General features: G+C 36.1%; 1 pseudogene; it reads right to left on the bottom strand.

Moving 5' to 3' along the window:
- Positions 1 to 16,884: 16,884 nt before the first annotated feature.
- LOC125118475 (TLR adapter interacting with SLC15A4 on the lysosome-like) lies at positions 16,885 to 18,896 on the bottom strand (annotated as a pseudogene).
- Positions 18,897 to 19,987: the final 1,091 nt, after the last annotated feature.

The raw sequence follows: 19,987 nt of genomic DNA, 5'->3' as shown, positions 1-19,987 counted from the left end.
GATGATGGTGGTAAAACTGTATGCATATACTAAAAAAAGAATTCTACATTTTAAATGGGTATAATTTACAGTTTGAAGTATACCAACAAATCTGTTATTAAAAATAGCCAAAAATATACTATAAACTATAGTTTTGATTATAATTAAAGATGGTATAAGGGGCACATTTCCACCCCACACAGAAAGGAATAAAGTCTGGGGGTTCCCATTGTGGCTCATCTGTTTAAGAACCCAACATAGTGTCTATGAGGATGCAGGTTTGATCCCTGGCCTCACTCAGTGGGTTAAGGATATGAAACCCATGAGCTGTGGTATAGGTCACAGAGGCAACTCAGATCCTTGTTGCCATGGCTGTGGTGTAGGCCTGCACCTGCAGCTCTGATTTGACCCCTAGCCAGGGAATTTCCATTTGCTGCAGGTGTGGCCATAAAAAGAAAGGAAATAACAAACAAAAAGAATAGAGAAGAATAGAGTCTGATTCTAGATATGGTTTCTTAGAAGAGGCCTTGAGATCAGATCCTCTAAGAAATTAGGGAATTTTTGTTCTTCTTTACATTTAGAATGCTAAGAGACAATAGCTTCCCAGAGGTTCCCTGTACCAATATTTTATTAAGGATGGAAGGAACTTCACATGACCCAGAATGACACAAGGGAAATTCCATGTTTCATACTACCAAGAAAAATAATGGAGTGGTGACAGAGAGAGAGAGAGAGAGAGAGAGAGAGAGAGGGAGAATATCATGAAGTATTGTAATTTTGATTCATTTTGAGATGTAAACCTTGCAAGGGATAGGGGTTGGGAAGAAGTAAAGATAAAATCCAGATGTAAGTGAAGCCATCTCAGCAGGTGCCAGCCTGGAGGGGAAACACTAACCAAGGAAAAAAGGATTTATATTCTTCAGTGGATGCTAGTATGGACAGACACCACTAAGTGCCTCTCTCAGATGCCACGATGCTATTTGAGCAAATGAAAATGTATATGCCATGGGGGGGGCAGCTGAGATGAGGACAAATTCTACATAGATTGAATTGAACTCTGAAGTAATTGAGAAAATCTGAAAATAACCTGAACTTACCCAGAATTGACTAAGAGCAAGCTTCTGTCAGTAGGTAAAATAAAGGCTTAGGGTTGAAAGGAAGTTTGGTTATAGACAAATGACAACTTTTTTGAACACATGAATAAATGGTATATAAAAGTCATACTTGATGCATAAAGTGTCAATGCATATGATAGAAAAACAAACAGAAGAAAATTTAGTAAATTTATACATGTAATGCTTCCATGAATGATCTTCCTGCCCCTTAGGTAATTTTTTATTTCTAGATAACTGAATCATGATTTGAATAAGAGTTCAGAAAACAGCTATTCCATTGCACTCTCCTTAACTCTACCCAGCCCCTCCTGGAATATCTCCAGTGACACAGAAATTCATAATTCATAGTAAAGCCTATTCTGTTTTGGACATTCTAATTGTTAGAATGATCTTTTTAATGCTCTAAAATTTACCTCTAATGTCTGTAAATTAGTCTTAAGTCTGGTCTTATTAATGTAAATACATTAATATACAATAAATGTTCATTTAATAAATATGTGATGGATACTATGTCAGACACTAGCACTGATGTTGCAACAGGAACAGACAAGCATAGTGGGTAAGGCAGACATTAAATATGGATCAAGCACCCTGATTTTTTTCTCACTTCCATGAAGTCAATTGTTTATAAAATAATTTAGGAGAAAGCAAATACAATAGATAACCTTCCCATAGGTAGTAGCTATTGGCAAGATAGCTATTGAAATAATGGTTCATGGAATCAAAGATGGATGGGAAGGGAAGTGAAAAATAGGAGGAGGTTACTTAGAAGCAAGTTAGATAGGAGCAAGTTAGACTTATCAATGGAAGAGATGTTAAAGAATAATTATGATGGAAGTGTTTCACAAGCAATTTGAGAAAATAGATAGAAGACTGTAATGAGAAAATAAGATGCTTAATGTGGATTAGCATATTTTGGGGTGATGACTGTGGCTGATGTAGAATAAGCCACTGGAGAAAAAAAAAGTGATAGTATTTTGTGCAGAAGGACTTTGAGCTATGTATCATAGTCTAATCTAAAAGTAGCCAAGGCATAGGAGAGAGTGGTATAGAAGACTGGCATGTGGCTCAAAGGAGCAGAGGATTTCTAGAAGACAACGGGAAACTACTGGGCTGGAAAGAGCAATGAAGAACAAATGAATACAAAACCCACCTTCTGATCCTAAAGAAACAATATTCTCAAGGGAGAACCCAGACTCTGTTAAGAAGGGGAGATGGCTAGAACATTCCCAGAAGAACCTGTAAGAATATATAGGTAAATCTGCCAATTATGGAGCAGAAGTTCCTGAGGGCACAGTGCTAGGAAGGCTGAGTGAAAATAAGTACCTTGATCAAAAGCAAAGAAATGCAGCATGATATAAGTTTGATGATGCCTTGGAACTCTAGGCATCAAAGTAGAGTCTGCACAGAGGATAGGTGCTTGAGGAGAGATGAGCATCTATATAATACAATCCACTAAAGTGTGGAAAGAAAATAGTAGAGCTTCTATTTATATTTTTGATTTATATTTAATTTATTTTACTATTTTGAAAACTGGTTGTGTAGGGAATTTCTGGTCAGAACTTCTGCTTTATATTCTCAATGATAAAAAAGAAATCAGAGGCATGAAAAATTAGTCCAAAAAGTTTCCCTGGGGAGCATAGTGACTTTCAAGTTTGAGGTGATTGTACATTTAGCAATGGCAGTTGCAACATCCATGACTTACAACCATGTATTTCTGTACATTTATGTAACAGAGCTGAGGGGTTTTTTTTTTAAGAAAAGAGATACATATTCAGTGTAAAGCAGTACTTATTTATCAATGTATATTTTTATTCATTTAGGTGAAGCTGGAATAGATGACATATGAAATCCGTATCCCAGGGAAAAAATAATTTTAAAAATATAATAGTGGTCTGCTGTATAATTTTCAAGAAAAATTTCCAATAATTTATAGCAGAAAATTATTATCACTCTTCTGTGATCTGTTGTCAAGTTTATTTGTAGGTATGCATGTCTCTTCCATCACTGAAGTTAGGAATCACAACTTGATCTAGCATATCTATTTCCAGCCTAGAATCTATATTCTGTTCTACAGTGAAAAACAGTTTCAAATATGATTTTTCTTCATTAGGGATTGTTGTGAGGAATAAACGAGTTATTTCAGGTAAATCACTTTAAAACATTGCCTGTCACACAATAAACACTCAAAATATATTACTATTACTAATATTATCTTTACTTCAATCTCTGCAGTGAATCACAAGAACCATAACATTAGAAATTTTAGATGGTAAGGATCACTGTAAGCTAGGAAAAACTACATGAATAATTTATTGACATTTGTATAGACCTTATATTTAGTTTACAAAGAACACCCAAACAAAATATATTTATATATTTTTAATATTTTTTTAATTTGCACAGTATTTCTGTGAAGTATAAGTAGCATAGGTAAAAATCTGATTTTACAACTGAGGAAGTAAGTGACTTCCAAAAGCTCTCATAAGAGGCAAGCTATAATGTGAGCCTGGGTCATCTCACCTTAAGTCTCGTGTTCTTTATTTGCTATTGTCTCCCTTGATAATAATAGAACTGAAAAATAAACCTTAAAAAGTGAATTGCTCCAAGACAATCTAAGTTAAAATGAAAAGCAGAAAGTCTAAAATAATTATTCAGAACCTTATTGTTACTTTCTTAATGATTTTGTAAAACTCCCTCAGAGAAGGAAGGCTTCTCCTTGGCTTACCTACTGTTTTCTGTACCTGTTCCTAAGAACTGTGTTCTTACTGACCATTTCAGTTGAGGAGCTATTCCTGTGATCACTTGTTCTTTCCACACGTGAGAACCCAACATCCTTGGCTTCCTTTTGTGTAACAGACACAACTCTCTAATGAGAAGAAAACTCTTTCTTGTTCATAGAAGAATACATACTATATTCAGTCTTCTACTATGCTCCTTTAACACCAAGTCTTGTATCATTTTAGATCAAATCCATTAAAATTTGGTACATTCTTTTTCTTATGTGTTTTAAGAGTATTAAGTATGTGATATTCCTTGGATTATTATAATTTATAACAGTTGCATTTTATCTAATTAATGCTGACTATGAAGCTTAAAAATCACTTTTCTGCTATGCTTAAACCTACAAAAGACTTTTCAAAGGGCGCTCTGAAATTCCATTCTCAGGATGGAAAATTATAAAAGCAATAGGTCTATGAGGAGAATTTTTCACTAGTTTAAACCACCACAGTGCACAACTGAAAGTTGTTTCCTCAAGAACTTTTTAAATAATAATACAATAAAATAGCTACTATCTTGGATGAATGATTTAGATATTAAGCAGCTTGAAAGAAATATGAACGCCTAATATATTTTTTTCTTTTTGGTGTAATTATTCTATGATGTAACCCAAGTAAATAACATGAATGCCCTTCATATGATGTCCTTCCCATTGATATAGTCACAGTAATCTCAAGGTGCAAGTACAAAGGAATGTTCATAACTGAAAAACTAGTGATTAACCATCAGCAACCCACATAAATAAAACTAGAAGTTCCCAGTGAAGGTGGCCTTAAAATTGTGGCTTCTTCATTACAATAAACTGAACTATGTAGACTATATCCAAGGAATGAAAAATAGTAAATAAACTGAGTAAATAAGTTTATAAACTGCACTTGCATTTTAGAGTCATACTTCAACAGATTCTGGTCTTTCCAATGAAATATTGCATGACATATTCTTCAAAGATCCTTCATATGGTATTTCATGGGAAATAAATGACCCTATATTCATTTAATTTTTCAGTATTGTGTAGGTCTCCAAATATCCCACCTGTCCCCAACCTCTTCTGCAAAAAAAATATATAAGCTGTCTTGTTTTCTAGTTGTTTAATGTATCTTAACTTTGTCTTACCCCTGAAAACATAAATCTGTCTGAGATGGGGGCATCTTTACATATCACTTACTTCCCCCTCCCCCAAAATTCATTGATTATAAATACAGGTGAAAAGAAAAAGTGACCTTCAGCAAGTCACATACACTTTCTGAATTTAGGTTTCTTTATCTTTGCAGTGAAGGAGTTGATATGGATCTCCATTAAAAGCTGTTTACCAAATGTCTGCATCAGAACCTAGATAATATTTCCAAATCCAAACTTCAGGGTCAGATTTGGTAGATATGGGGTGAACCAAGAAAAGTTATCTCAGAGAAGTTCCTCAAGCGGTTTTGACAAAGACTCCAAATTGAGAAATAGGCTGTAGGAAATCTGCCACTCTACAAACATATTATTTATCTGTAGACCATATGCACATATTTTCAAGCCCTTCTTGATATCTTTTTGAGCCTAGGGCTCTTCACATTGGCTAGTTTAACCACTGCTCTTCACCAGCCAGCTATCGGCTTTCACAGTCTGGTCTCTACAGATCCCTAAATGTAAAAAGTAATGAGATTTATCTTGTCCTCTTTTGTATGGACATTAGAACCACTGAAGAATGTGTCCCATGTATAATTATATGTGAAAGATCAGTTTTAATGCCCTGCAAATATCAGGAGAGAAAAAAGCAAGTATATTTACCTGCTTATTCAGACAAATAATGGTGGTTTGACTCATTTTTAATGGACTTGCTTTTTTCTTGGGAAAATACACTCACTGTATTTTAACATCTTTTCCACTTTATGAACATTCCATTGCTCACTTTGATTATTTCCTCACCACTGTCCAGGTAGCAAAACTAAACCAGTGGGGAAATTATTACATCCAGTGTTGCTATTTGTTTGTGAGAAGAAGTTCCAAAAAATAAAATAAGCTTACAAAGTACATGGTGTATCATCCCTAAATCATAGTGCATCTGGAGGTAGGGGATGAGGAATAATGAGTGACTGCCAGTGGTTGTGTGACAATTGACCCCTGCAGTGATTTGAGACAAGGAGCAGCAGTTTATGTCATCACTTGAGAGGAGTATTTGGAAGAAGCAATAAGACTCCATGCCACTTCTGGTATGCATGCCATGGGATAAAATTTCTTATAGCTGCTGTTCATGATAGCAATGATGTTGATGATGATGATGACATTCTGATTCCAACATATAGAAGCCTGGTACTTTGACTTATATTTTAAAGAGGAAAGTAAACTTAACTGGGAATCAGAAGACCTGAGAATCAGTACCAGTTCATTTAGACACTAACTGCTTGAACAATTTTTCCGTCTTTTGGGGCATCATTTTCAGTCAATAAAATAAGAGTCCTGGATTAGATAAATAGATTTCAAACTATTATGAGGCACTCCCTTGGGGCTGCCTTAATGTGGGCAGAAGGTCAGAATCTTTATTCTTCCTCTTCCAATCAGAATAACTCTTCAAATATCTGTCTTACATACTAAGCTACTGCTTAGTGTGTGTGTGTGTGTGTGTGTGTGTGTGTGTGTGTGTGTGTGTGTGTGTGTGTGTGTACAGACAGTGGGTAGAGAGGTATTTAGTTATCTGAAGTTTTTAAGGGTGAACATCTACCTAGATTGTCTCTTTGGAACTTTATATCTATGGTGTCCTAGAATTCTACAATACCTAAGCTTAGAAAGTAAAGACATTTCAAGAGGTCACAATAAGTCCTACCTTATTTTTCTTCTACCATATTTGTTTCCATTGTTGTCATATAATCTAAAAGCCCTCCACTCCCATATTCCTGAGCCTCAAGTCATAAGACATTGCCTAAGGAAGAAGCACTATCTCATAGTCTATAAAATGTCCCTGCTGCCCCTATAGGACTAACTTTATATCTAAACAGATTCAGGGCTGCCTAGGTAGAGAATTTTTGAGGAACCAGAAAATTGGGGTCAAATCCTCATCCCACAGGTATCTGGATGAAGCTTGAATGCCTTTTTTCCAGATAATAGACCCTGTTGTTCCACACTGAGAATTTAGGCTTATAATGCAGACCCCTATGGAAGAAGGAACACTGCCATATTCACAGTCAGTTAGAAATGACTCTTGTACAACATGATAAATGTAATTAACACTGATGTATGTATACATGAAAGTTGTTTTAAAAAAGTGAATTCTAAGAACCCTCAGCAGAAAAAAGTTTCCTATATCTTTAATTTTATATCTATATGAAATTAGGGATTTTCACTAAACTTATTGTGATAATCACTACATGACATATAAATTGAATCATTATTCTGTACACCCTTAACTTGTACAGTACTATGTGTCAACTATACATCTCAATAAACTGTAAGAAAAAAAGGAAAAATTCTTGTCTGATACCAAGCTTCTGATTAAAGATAAAAAGAACTGAGCACCTAAAATCACAAGACAGAACAAATCTGTTTCCTTACATATAAAGTGGGAACAATGATTAAAACAATAAAAATAACAACACTGACCATCTACTGAGTATTTAATAGGTATCAAACATCATGCTATCTACTTGACAAGCTATCTCATTAGATTCTCACAACAATCTATAAGGTAGGTGAATTACCGATTGCAATGATAAAACTTCTATTATTTATAACTTATTATTGTCATTACTACTATTATTATTGAAAGTGTCAAGAATGGGGAAACTAGAAAACAAATTTCACCAACTTCACATCCCTGCTGCCACACTTCCTTAACAGCATAGAATCAACACTTTATTTTGGGTAGTTTCCTATTCTCTGCCAGTATTTCATTCACTTGGGGTGGGGGGTGACTATTGCAGCTATAGCATTTGTTCCTGAAATCCAACATCCCTTCACTGACTCTTCCACAAAAGTTCTCCCACTGGCCTTGTTAGGTAGGATAGGATAGGGACTCAGACCCGTGTGATTCAACATAAGCTGTTTATCATTACCAAAAACTGGAAGCTTGCGGTCAAACAATGAAGACACAAGTGGGTACCAGAAGAATGCTATTCAGAGAACTTCCCTATAACCTTTTCCCCATGCAAACAAGGCGTCCCTGCCCAGAACCAATTAGAGGATCAAAACATGCCCCCCCAATAAAGAAATCAAAACAACACACAGCACAGGGGGTTGGGGCAGGAAGTTAGTGGGCATGGGGCAAGAGAATGGGGTCCCCAAACATGTCCACAATATAGGGGTATGTGGAAAGACCCAGTTGCAGCCAGGGCTAGTCCCTACCAAGTGCGGGCCACTCTCTCTCTGAGGGCATAAATAAAATTTGCTGTACACAGCTACCTGACTCTTGACTGTGATCGAGTTTGTGACCTCTGAGGCCACCGGCAGGAGTGTTCTTTGCTTGGGGAAATGGGTCTGAACAGCTCATTAAAAGAGTCCAGGATAAGCAATGAGATTCTGCTGTGTAGCACTGGGAACTATGTCTGGTCACTTATGATGGAGCATGATAATGTGAGAAAAAAGAATATGTACATGTATGTGTGACTGGGTCACCTTCCTGTACAGTAGAATATTGACAGAACATTGTAAACCAGCTGTAATGGAAAAAAATCATTATATATAAAAAAAAGTGCTCCATCAGAGCTGTTACACTGAGGTGTCAGTTCAAGGGGAAATTCCTTTCGACCCAGAATCACTCCAGTCCTGAGCTGATCACCCCTGCCTGGAGAGACCACCTGCCTCCATTCCTGTGCTTCAAGACCACTAGGTCTATCCAGGCACTACTGCAGTACCTCCTGGCTGAAACAACCTCCCACCAGACCGCCTGCCTCCATCCTTGCTGGAGGAAGCCCACTGGCTCTATCCCAGAGCTGCTACAGAGCTTCTTTTGCCTGCACCTCCAAATCCTTGTTGGGTGTAGGCAAGGACCAATGAGAGATAACACAGAGCAGAGGAACCTGACAGCCTCACAGCACTTCAGTGTAATAGGATATATTGTGCGATAAGCTTAAAAAAGTTCTGCTTCTCTCAACCAGCATTTATAGCATAATTTTTCTTTACAAAGCATTCACCTTAAATTTCCTTCATCAGAAACAAATTTAACTACACATTTTAAAATTTTTATTTGCTAAATCTGTCAACCCCAGGTTAACAGCACAGGTTATGATGTCAGAATGACTTTATTTGAATAATGACTCTTTGTCTTAATAGCTGTATAATCTTAGGCAAAAAAAATTAACATCTCTTAATTTTAATTTCCTCCTGTCTAAATTGAGTATAATGATATATCTTTAATAAGGTTGTTGAAAGAATTAAGATATGACAGTAAAGCTCTTAGTAGAGTTTCTATCATATACTAGATACTCAAAATGGTAGTCATTGATATTACTGAATGACAATGACTAATAATAATATTCTTCTTGTTAGGTAGATGGATCTTTATTAGATAATAAAATCTTTGGTTACATGGATAAATCTCTATAATAGAAATTTAGGGAACTTCAGATAGAGAGCCAATTTTCTCAAGGCATGGACCCTTTTGATACTTAAACATTAAAACACAACTCCTCAGTGTCTGATACAAAAATAACTGCTTTGTTATGATGCACAATGTAATATCAGTAACTTTTAGATCTGAGGTGACCAAACAGGGATAACATATAAAACAGGGATAACATAAAGTAAAATACTCAATGTAATCAATGTCCAATACCCAAGATGTGGTTCTCTCTTTTGTGTCTCAGGTCACTCGATTTGGTCAACAGATGACAAGCAATAATTTCATAAGTCTCCCTGCATCTGGATAGCACATCAAGAAGCAAATAGCCTTATAGAAGAACACAACAATAAAGATTCAAAACAAGGCAAGAGAGTATCAAATAAAGTGACTAATATTAAGGAAGCCCCAGTCAAAAGATTTGGTGTTCCTTAATACATATTAAGAGTTGCAAGAGAAAAGCAGTGTCCAAGTCTAGGAATCATAGTGTGACTGAGTGGGTTTTGTCTAGGAATCATAGTGTAACTGAGTGGGTTTTGGAAGAAGAAACTTAATAGGTACATGCAGAAGTGAAGATCAAAATATTTAACAACTCATATGAATAGGAAGGGTTGTATATACTACTAGATCTGAGTATGAAGGGCCCCTAATTTTCCTGTTTAGTTGCTGTATCATAAGGAGATACAAGGGTCTAGAGGGAAGGATCAGAGTGACTAGGGTAGTTATAGGGGTGCAGGACTTGGAGGGTTAAGAGTATCAGCTTCAGACAGTCAACTAGATTCTGGACTAAGATGGTGGAATAGAAGGACTGGAGCTCAACTTCCCTCATAAAAAGAACAAAATTCACAACTAAAAGCTGAGCAATCATCACCCAAATGGACCGGAAACCTTAAAAAATATACGCTACACCAGAAGAAAAAGAGGAGGCCACATCAAGAGGTAGGAGGGGTGATTTCATGATATAAACAACCCCATACCTCCTGGGTGGGAAGCTCCACAAACTGAAAACTAACTGGTTCACAGAGGCTCACCTACAGAAGTGAGAGTTCTGAGCCCCACATCAAACCCTCACATCCGGGGATCTGGCACTGGGAGGAAGAGCCCCTGGAGCATCTGGCATTGAAGGCCAGTGGGGCTTGTGTGCAGGAGCTCCACAGGACTGGGGGAAACAGAGACCCCATTCTTTTTTTTTTTCTTTATTTTTTATTTATTTATATAAATTTTTTTATTTTCCCACTGTACAGCAAGGGGGTCAGGTTATCCTTACATGTATACATTACAGTTACATTTTTTCCCCCACCCTTTCTTCTGTTGCAACATGAGTATCTAGACAAAGTTCTCAATGCTATTCAGCAGGATCTCCTTGTAAATCTATTCTAAGTTGTGTCTGATAAGCCCAAGCTCCCGATTCCTCCCACTCCCTCCCCCTCCCCGTCCCATCAGGCAGCCACAAGTCTCTTCTCCAAGTCCATGATTTTCTTTTCTGAGGAGATGTTCATTTGTGCTAGATATTAGATTCCAGTTATAAGTGATATCATATGGTATTTGTCTTTGTCTTTCTGGCTCATTTCACTCATTATGAGAGTCTCTAGTTCCATCCATGTTGCTGCAAATGGCATTATGTCATTCTTTTTTATGGCTGAGTAGTATTCCTTTGTGTATATATACCACATCTTCCGAATCCAATCATCTGTCGATGGACATTTGGGTTGTTTCCATGTCCTGGCTATTGTGAATAGTGCTGCAATGAACATGTGGGTGCATGTGAGAGACCCCATTCTTAAAAGGCACACACAGGAGTTCCCGTCGTGGCGCAGTGGTTAACGAATCCGACTAGGAACCATGAGGTTGCGGGTTCGGTCCCTGCCCTTGCTCAGTGGGTTAACGATCCGGCGTTGCCGTGAGCTGTGGTGTAGGTTGCAGACGCGGCTCGGATCCCGTGTTGCTGTGGCTCTGGCGTAGGCCGGCGGCTACAGCTCCGATTCAACCCCTAGCCTGGGAACCTCCATATGCTGCGGGAGCGGCCCAAGAAATAGCAACAACAACAACAATAACAACAACAACGAAAGACAAAAAAAAAAAAAAAAAAAGGCACACACAGACTTTCATGTGCATGGGGTCCCAGAGCAGAGCAAGGTCTCCATAGGAATCTGGGTCAAACCATACTGCAGTTCTTGGAGGACATCCTGGGAAAACAGGGGTGAATGGGGCTTGTTGTGAGGGAAGGACATTGAAGGCAAAGCTCTCGGGAATTCAGCAGCTGCCTTTCTCTGGAGGTGGCCATTTTGGGAAAATCTGGCCCCACCTGTCAGTCAGTGCTAAGAAGCCCCAGGGCAAACAACAATCCAGGTGGGATCACAGCACTGCCCCTCAGTAAACAGGCTACCTAAAGACCCCTCAGGCACACAGCCAACTCTAATCCCAGCCAGAGACTAAGCCCCACCTACCAGAGGGATTAGAATCGCTCCACCTACCAGTGGGCAGGCATCAGCCCCTCCCATCAGGAAGCCAACAGCAAGCCCCCATACTGACTTCAGCCACAGAGGGGCAGACACCAGAAGTAAGAGAGGCTACAACTCTATTATCTGTAAGAAGGTCACCACACCAAAAACCTTTAACAAAGAAAAGACAGAGAACTATAACTCAGATGAGGGAGAAAGGAAACCTCCCCCCCAGAAAATCAGCTAAACAAGGAGGAGATTCTCAGCCTCCAGGAAAAAGACTTTAGACTGTTGATGCTGAAGAAGATGCAAGACATTGGAAATAAACTGGAGGCAAAGATGGATAACTTACAGGAAACACTGACCAAAGAGATACAAGGTATAAAACTGAAACAAGAATAGATGCAAAATACAATAACTTAAATAAAAAATTCACTAGAAGCAGCTAACAGCAGAATACAGGAGGCAGAAGAACGAATAAGTGAGGTGGAGGACAGATTAGTGGAAATCACGGATGCGGAACAGAAAAGAGAAGAAAGATTGAAAACGAATGAAGAGATTCTCAGAGAACTCTGGGACAATGTGAAACACACCAACATCCGTATTATAGGGGTGCCAGAAGGAGAAGAGAGAGAGAAGGGGACAGAAAAACTATTCCAAGAGATAATAGCTGAAAACTTCCCTAACACGGGAAAAGGACCACTCACTCAAATCCAGCAAGCACAACGAGTACCATATAAAATAAACCCAAGGAGGAACACCCCAAGACACATACTAATCAAACTGACCAAAATTAAAGACAAAGAGAAAATCTTGAAAGCAGCTAGGGAAAAGAAACAAGTAACATACAAGGGAACCCCAATACAGTTATCAGTTATCAGCAGATTTTTCAGCAGAAACTCTTCAGGCAAGAAGGGAGTGTCATGATATACTTAACATAATGAAAGGAAAATACCTCCAACCAAGATTACTTTACCCAGCAAAGCTCTCATTCAGATTTGAAGGAGAAATCCAAAGCTTCACAGATAAGCAAAAGTTGAGAGAATTCAGCAACACTAAACCAGCCTTACAACAAACACTAAAGGAACTTCTCTAGGCAGGAAAGAAAAGACAGCAACAGGAAACAAAAATTCCACAAACGACAAGGCTCACCAGTAAAGGTATATATACAGTAAAGATAGGAAATCATCCATGCACAATTATACCACCAAAATCAGAAATCATGAGAAGAGGTGGGTACAAATGCAGGACACTGGAGATGAACTTGCAATTAAGAGAACAATTTAAAATAATCTCATATACACATAGACTCTTATATCAAAACTTCAGAATAACTGCAAACCAAAAATCTACAGTTGATACACAAACAAGGAATCTCTGGAGAAGAAATATATCTCATAGTAAATAAGTGCATAATCCACCATGAAGGGGGTCATTTGACATCATTCTTGGAATGCTGAAGTCTCCTTAGATCTGATTCTGATTTCCTCTCCATCAAAGAATTTATGATAATTGTAGTTAAATAATGCAACTGTACAATTAAATAATACAGTTCTACAATTGTATTATTAATAACCATTTCTCTCCATGGTACAATGTAAGGTCCATAATGTCTTGATTATCACATCACCTAGAATGGTGTAATGCCTGTATTGAAGAATCAATAAGATGCAACAAATTGTGAGGACATATTTATATAGTTATGCTGGTTTTTAACCAATTTATGCACTTTATATTTTACTTATTTTCAGAAGGTGTATTATTTTTGTTATTCTTACCAGCTATGTTATTCTTTTTATTATGCTATATAAAATATTTAATGATATATAAGGCTTTCTTTATAAATTTTAGTTGCACAATATACATAATTTTAATATAATGCTAATATTTAAAGAAAAATTGAAATGCAATAGATAATACTAGATAGTAAAGATGAAAGCCATACAAAATGGGATAAAGTATAGAATAAATTTCCTGTTTGTCTCAGCATATTTTCCATTCCACTTCTCCAGAGGAAGTCACTTAATCTGTTTCTTAAGATCCATGATATAATAATCTGTGTGGATGTAATTTTGTTTAAATATATATATTTTATTCTGTAAAAAAAATAAAAATTAAATTAAAAAAAGAGTATCAGCTTCATACCAGTTGGTGCAGAAATATTTCAACATGTTTAATGATCAATAGAGGTACACTGGTGGATGAAAACCAAATAGCAGCCCTGGGGACAAGATTCAGAATCAATTATGAATTTGTCAAGCAGGCAGAATTACCATTATAGATTATCTAGAGCTACATGTTATGACTTTCATGGCCCTCAAGTTGGATTGTGGTGATTTACTTTCGCTCTTTGTGTCTATATTACTGGACTGTAAACTTAGTGAAAAGCAGTAATTGCATCACCTTTCATCATCAGTTATCTTGATTGCCTATCATAGTGCTCAATAAATACTTGTTCAATGAATAAAAAGCCAGTCAGTTTCTCTGTTGCCTGGAGTGCCCTGAGAATAAATCTTTCTAGAAGATGAAAAGATCTGAGAATTAATTCTTATCTTGAACTATGCTTGGATGTCTGTTCCAGACACAAGTATATCATTTGAACTCTTAGATATAAGTTGCTAAGTCTCACCTAAGGGGAAAATTACAAGAGTACATTCCAATAAATGGCTTCCCTAAAGCAGAGCTGAGCCCTTAAAGGAGAAGGGCAGAGCACACAAGTCACTGAGATCCTGACCTGTTTCATAAACTTTTTCAATTCTACTCAAAAGACTGTTGAGCAGATACAGGTATGGTTTACAATTGCAGAGAGAAATAAATTTCAGGAAATAGCCTATCTATGAACTTCAGTTACTCTCAGTTAAAACCAAGGTCTTATGACAATTTATGTTTCCCATGATAAACTGCCTCTATTCATTTGGGGAAGTAAAAACCAGAACTACATTGCAATTCCGTAAGCTACAAATTTCTCAGTTTTAAATAGAAATAGCAGAACAATTCAAAGAATTAACTGCCCATAGCAATGATTCAGTATTTTTCAGTGATGTCAGTATGCCTCATTTGGTTATCATGATTTTTATAGATATGTTCTTAAATATAATTATTTAAAGGCTATTTCATAAAATTTAAATAAGTGCTGCTGTACATTTACACTATAATAAATATTAAACCAACATTTTTACAAATTTCCAATAAATCTTGAGGAAAAGAACACTATGCTTGAGGAACAAAAATCCGAAATTTCCAATAGGCATTTTCTGAAAAGACAGTTATCTTTATTTTACCATTATGAGAACGTTTTTTCCATCATTTCTTTTCTTTTTTTTAATTTTGCTTTCAAATACTATTTTGTTTTTCATGGATTATCATGCGTACATAGCTGTTTGGCTAATTTTTATAGGCAAATGACTACTCATGAAAACATTAAATCACTTGTACTTTGATTTAATGGATATTTGTTATTAATTTACTGATTTTCTTCTTTTCTGTAATAACTGAAAACAATTGTCCACTTAACTTCATAATTATTCCAGTTAATTGCACGTACTAATCCTCATCAAACCACCCCTCCACCTTTCATCCAAACATACATTATGTAGCAATGCTATATTAGTCAGATTACCTGAAGAGAAATTCAGTTTATTTGAAGATAAACATATATATATGTATATAAAGATCTACTCTACTTCTGCCCCCAAATCAGCCCCACAAAAAAATAAAACTATATGTGAAAAGATATCCCTAGAGAACTGTTTGTTTCTCCATTTCCAAAAACCAATTTAAATAAAACCCAAATGTTAAGGGTAAGATTAGAAAGAGTAAGAAAGTCTGCTTATAATTTTGAATGGACCAGGTCAGTGTTATCTCTGGTCTTAAGAACCTCAGAAAGACTGACTTCCTTTCAGGACTAACCCATGAGACAGAAAGATGAAGACTAAAAAATTCCAGGAGTCAATATCTCTTGAGTTGCTTTTAGTGATTTAAGGATGTCCTGACAGAAAGTTTCTTGAGAACTAGGTCAAGCCCATTCTGGGCCCTACAGTAACGACTTGAAAACCAAATATTGGATATAAATTAAACTGACCTATACACATAGGGAGCAGGACTATATTGGGCATCATTCTTAACCTCCTAAAATTCTTTCCTACCTAGAAATATGATTATCCTCACCAAGTCCTGAACAAGCAACATTCTCCATTTTCATAGAAGCACAAAATCAATACTTTCAACTCCTGAAAATGGGAGACAGAAAGAAATTCTATGCATTTCAAATAACACTTTAAAAGGGAAATGCTTGATCATATAATTGAAACTCATGATGAAAGACAGATCATTTAAGGTCAAAATATGCTAAAACACAACCCCATATGCATATTTTATTGAAGCATTAAAGGCAACAGTTATGAGGTCTAAATAAAAATAACAATTTATCATCTTTTTTGCTTAAATACAGTCCTGAATTCTTAGGCCATTTTAACTGTGAGTATCTTTAGATTATAAGCATTTTGATGGCATAAACAAGAGGGAAAAATAGAAATCTGAGTATAATTAAACATACTCCTAAATTTGATACTAGTTAAATATTGTATTTTTATTAATACTATATAGTCTTATTTATGAATATACCTGCTTCATAAAGTATTAATACAATATCTAAGAAAACATCACACCAATAATGTTGCCCAATTTCATTTGATTCACTTTAGAAAAGAAAAAGTTTAACCTTAATATTTTACCACTTTGGTAACACATATTAAAATGTACACATTTAGCAATATATAAAACAATGTACACACACAACTACAAGACACTAAGTCAGTTTTTCCAAAACCCTTATCCACTGTCTCTTTAGAATCAAATGTCAGAATGACAGAAATAGATTGGGAGGGATATGGGAGAAAATGTTGGAGAAAGGATTGATGAAAATAACAGAAACTAAATCAAAGGTACTTATTATACCATAAAAACTTGAAGATGATAAAGTTTGAGTGATCAAAAAGAACAAATTGAAAGGGCATCTGGGTAACTCATTCTTTAAAATTTAATCAAAGACCAGATTTGACAGGAATATGTGATTACTAAGGTACAAATCTTATTAATATATAATGCTACCATAGCAATTCCATAACATAAATCCGCACCATTTCATTTCAAAAGCAAAAGTACAGGCCAATCATTTTACTAAATCTGGGAGAGAAGTATGAGCTGTTAAGTATAGGGTCTTGTTTCCAAGTCTGCAATAAACCATATCTTTTTTAAGTATGTTTCATTAATTTATTTAATTAAAATCCAAAATTGCCATAACATCCTGCTTTTATCCTAAACCAGAATCCTGATTGAGAATAATCTGAAAAGTGTAAAAAGTTGCCAAGGCAGCCTCTTCTGTTCTAGATTGTGGTTCTCTACACTTTGTTCACTCTACCAACAAGCTTTCCTCCCTCTCATTGCTGAAAACCACCAAGAATAACAGAGTAATATTAAAAAAAAAGTTAATGCTTGTCCCAAGAAAGTTCAAAAGCATCAAGTTCAATTTTAAATCTTAAAGGCAAAATTTCCATTTTTCCTTAAGCCTTCCTTCTGTATTTCTTTCAAATATCATTTAAATCCAACTTTTTAAAAGATATTTCTGATTATCAGTGTGAAAGATTCTGAATGTTAAAAATGAAAGATATTTAAGCACTACTCATATGTCTTTAAGCTTTTTTGTGGAGAAATAAATGCCCCAGCCTGATATAGTTTCTCGTTTTTGTTTTTTTTTTTTTTTCAGTAGCTAAGAACAACAATTCTCTCCTTATCTTACTTTTGCCCATTTTAGTGGTAAATGAATCTGAGTGAGAGTGAGGTAATCAATTTGGGATGCTGGTGACAACTACATAGATAAGCAAGTATGGAATATACAACTTGAATGGAATAACCATTAAAGATACCAAAATAATTTTTAAATTGTGGTCATAAAACAATTATAGAAATGGTCTCATACAAGAATTCAAATGTACCATTAGTCAAATAATTTCTCAAGAAATGTAATAACCACACCCCAAAGAGGCCTGATTTGCCACAATAAGCCAAAAACTACTGTTGCTCCAGTTTCATAAATCAGTCCAACCAACTTGCTTACTGTAAATATGATACAAGTTCCCTACTTCTCTGGTTTGATATTTGTAAGTTAGGGGTGCTGAATTCAGAACTATTTCCATGGGAAACGTTGCAGAAAATACATCTTACTAAAGAATATAAAAGAACTTCCTGAGCTTTTGATGTCTCCATGTTCTGCTCTAGAGAGATGTGAAGGCTAATCTAATTTACATTATTCATTAGCAGATTGGAAGCCATAAGATTGGTTATGGAACAGCACTTAGTGATATTTTCTTCCAAAAACTGTTTGTAGAGTTCGTCCACTTTTTTTTCCATATAACTATTAAGCATAGAATTAGAGAGGGGTTGCTTATGAAGCGACGTACTTTTTTCTTGAGTTTCACCCCCAGTCAAAAGCTTTGAGGCAGGTAGTTTCTTTAGAGATCCAATGATGGGAGAATGGCCCAATGGTATATCTGATGAAAGTAAAAGAGGACAATCATCACGTATGTGTTCCACAAAGCAGCCAGAATCATACATGTTACCCATGTGGTCTCCTCCAATCTGCAGGTCAGGATAATTCTGGCAAATATTTGTACAGGACCAAGATCGGTATACATCTAGTTTCTCTGTATCATGTTGTTCTCTCTTTGGAATGGGCAACGCAGCAGACACATTTCTTGGAAGAGATGCAGTTTTGCATTTTGCCACATTTAGCTCATCCACAGATTTTATTTTATTTGTGTCATTACTTTGCTCTGTTAAACTTGCTTTCAGGACTTTGTTTGGAATTTCCATTCTATCAGGAGATAGTGAATTGTCTTCTATATCTAATATCTGCTTTTCCCGTTTTTTTTTTTTTTTCATCATTTGAGGTTTTCTTACATGTAAGTGGTTCTTTGTATAGGAGTTCAATTAGGAAGGCTTCTCCAAGCATTTTATTAGACAAGGTTTCTAAACAGAAGAGTGCATTATATCCCTGTAATATAAAAAAACTCACTAAGGCAATGTACATTAAAATGTCAAATGAAGATTCCACTCCTATTTGAAAACGCGAATGATTTATTGCTCAAAGGATAGAGAATAGAACCAGAAATAAAGAGACATGGGGAGTTCCCGTCGTGGCGCAGTGGTTAACGAATCCGACTAGGAACCATGAGGTTGCGGGTTCGGTCCCTGCCCTTGCTCAGTGGGTTGATGATCTGGCGTTGCCCTGAGCTGTGGTGTAGGTTGCAGACGCGGCTCGGATCCAGCGTTGTTGGGCCTCTGGCGTAGGCCGGTGGCTACAGCTCCGATTCAACCCCTAGCCTGGGAATCTCCATATGCCATGGGAGCGGTCCAAAGAAATAGCAAAAAAAAGACCAAAAAAAAAAAGAGAGACATGGCTTCTGATCCTGCCAATTGTTTTTACTATCGGATCAGTTATTTACCAAACCTGGGTCTCATTTTTCCTATCAATTAAATGGTAATAATGATGCTTCTCTGACTTCTCAGGGTTATTGTCAGGATATTATATGGTGTACATGTGTTTTAAAACTTATAAAAATTATTTTCATATGTATTCAACTATCAAAATTATTTATTTTAAAGTAACTAAAGTGCCTAACACCTTGTCTTCAAATAGTCTACTTAAAATCAATCCTGCTTTCAAAGAATTGGTCTTAACTGTGCTTTAATTAATGTTATTTGAGTCACAGTGAAAAGAAATTACTACACCTTAGCTGTGTATGAGAGATAGATATTTATATACAGTTGGATTTATGCAAACTGCCTGGTTTAAACTATTAAATATACCCACTACTTTTTTAATAACCTAAATGCAAATAGCTTTGTCAAAATCACTACCATCTTTTTTTCTTTTTATTTTCCTTTCTCTCTCCCTTCTTCTCTTGTATTCTTTTCTTTTGGACTTAAACCTTATTTACCAACGGACTTATATCAGTCTTTTTTATGATTCCTTAGTGAAATTTTAAGACTGTTCTCCCTAAAAACTCTACAAGAGATCAAAAGAAAAAAAGTAGATTTGATTCGAGACACATTTTTCCTTCAGTAGGTCTATAATGTCT

The sequence above is a fragment of the Phacochoerus africanus genome, chromosome X (genome assembly GCF_016906955.1).
Source record: "Phacochoerus africanus isolate WHEZ1 chromosome X, ROS_Pafr_v1, whole genome shotgun sequence".
Taxonomy (NCBI): Eukaryota; Metazoa; Chordata; class Mammalia; order Artiodactyla; family Suidae; genus Phacochoerus; species Phacochoerus africanus.
This window is presented reverse-complemented; position numbering and strand designations above follow the sequence as displayed.